We start from the raw sequence: 2,334 nt of genomic DNA, 5'->3' as shown, positions 1-2,334 counted from the left end.
CCGGGACAGCCCAAAATACCTCACTGAGAACATTCGAAGTGGAGCTGTGCGAGCACACAGATGAAAACGACTCTCTCCACGCTCAGGCCTGGCACCTCATCATACTGCGCGCCTTCAACAAACAGTTTACAAAAACTGGAGACAACAAACAGTTACTAGACAACAATCCTAGTCAGAGTTCTTCACAACCAACGTTAAATCCCAAGAGGCAGACAAGTAGGTCTCCTCTTGTTTTAAGTAACCCAATCAATAGGTCTTTCATTAAGCGACTACTACATCATTTAACAACTTTCCATTAAAATATTTCTAATATTAATCCTCTTCCACTGCACATCACCTCATTATTTGCTTTTGAAAACCACAATTCTTTTGTCCTCACCTCATTAATATTTCGTTTCTATCACCCTCCTTGCTAGGTTAGTGGAGGGCTACTAACACAAAACACACGAGGTAACTATAAACACGCACCATGCCCTTTACCAGGTCTCCAATAATACAGACTCAATAGGGGAAAAAAAAAGTACCTTAATGCTATTTGTATTAATAGTACTAATAAGTATTAACATCAACAATAACTTTGTAAGAGCCTTGAATTCAGTTAGCTTGCTAACCATGGCATAAAAGATACTAAAGTTACTTTCCAGAAGTTTCATAAAAAATTATGACACAAAAAAGGAGTAGGTATTCAAATCCCTAACTTATGGCAAAGGGATACTGGCAGACAGTATCGTTGCCTGCCTTCTTTATAACTGGTTGTTACAGCTGCATAAAAGTTAAAAGTGCTGCACAGAAAATGGAAAAGTAGGAAACAACCAAACAAGAATCCAGAGGGTCAGTTATGACTCAGAAAAGGGCAAAAGAAAGAACACTAAGAAGAAGCTGTCAGCAAAGTAAACATTCTGCATAAACTCCCCAGCAACTAAGTCTGAAAAGGCAAGTCCAGATATTTGGATGCAAATATATTCTTCATTCCAAGTATCAGAAAAAATATAAATGCTAATGGACTGCCATACTCATTAACATCCACGCTGCCACAAATCAACAGATGAGTACACGATACATATTTGTTACCGTCGAAACACAAATGGACCAATTTAAAAAAAAAAATTATCTAGAGCAGCACCAATTCGGGACTACAGAACTATTAAGCAAGCTATACTGAAGAGTTATGAATGTTAGAAATTGCATTACAGCAGCCTTTCAGAATACAAAAAAGAATTTTAAATTTAGCAGAGAATTTCAGGTACTGTTGCCTACATCACCCATAAGGCATTCAAATCTGCCTGGATTTAACCCCATACCACATTCTGAAGACTGACCCAACAACAAAATTAAACAGTCTGGTAATGGATTGGCAGTAAGTGTACATTACCCAGCAGGTCATTCTTAGGTCCCATTTTAACATTCCCATTAGCAATATGAAAGAGGATGGGAGTGGCAAAGGCAAAGAAGCCAGATGACATTTGCAGAGGACACCAAACCGGGTGGAGCAGTAAACAAGGACAAATATAGAAAAACGCATTGGGTTTTTATATAAAGATCTAAGAACATTTCATACGGAGGAGAAAATGGAGCAGCACTGAGCACTCTTCCTGAATGTATTTATACGGACTCTACATTCACACAGCTGATCTTCCCGGGGACCAGCTTGCACCTAGATAATAGCTATTCTTGAATCGGTCTCTTACAACAGAACAACACTGTAAAAGTGTGTACTGGGAAAAATTACGCGCAACCATCTAAAACATCCCTTGAAGATGAAATGCTGTTTTAGTGCAGGAACCGTGTTGCAAAAATTGCTTTCCACAGACAGGTATGGTACTGACACGATCAGAAATAATCTCGAAAAACTCAACGAACACTACAGAAATTTACGTGCTGTCTGGAGCATTATTGTAGGTGAAAACAAAACCGTTTCTATAGCTAGTAAATTAACCGGGTATGCTCCCTCACAAGAAAAGAGGTAATCAAGTATCATCATACTAGAGACACACATGAATGCATTTTATGCAAAATACTACTTACACAAGCAAGTGTTCTGCAACACACGGTGAAAAACAGGAGAGATAGAGAAGGCAACACTTACTTCACATTTTATTCAGCTAAGGCCGGAAAACAACAACAACAACAAAAATGCTTATTATTTCGAAACAGCAGCCCCAAAACGCAGCCTGACCTTACCCAGACCGCGGGTGCGTGGAAGCCCCGGCCTGTTCTGCGGGAGCAGCAGGCGGGAAGGGGCCGGTGGAGAGGGACGCTCAAGGCACCCAAGCTCGGGTTTAAAAATCCGCTTTTTAGGAGCGCTCAGGCGGGCGGCCGCGGGGCAGGGGCACC

This window comes from Pygoscelis adeliae, unplaced genomic scaffold (assembly GCF_000699105.1).
Source record: "Pygoscelis adeliae isolate BGI_AS28 unplaced genomic scaffold, ASM69910v1 Scaffold117, whole genome shotgun sequence".
Lineage (NCBI taxonomy): Eukaryota > Metazoa > Chordata > Aves > Sphenisciformes > Spheniscidae > Pygoscelis > Pygoscelis adeliae.
Note: the sequence above shows the minus strand (reverse complement) of the source record.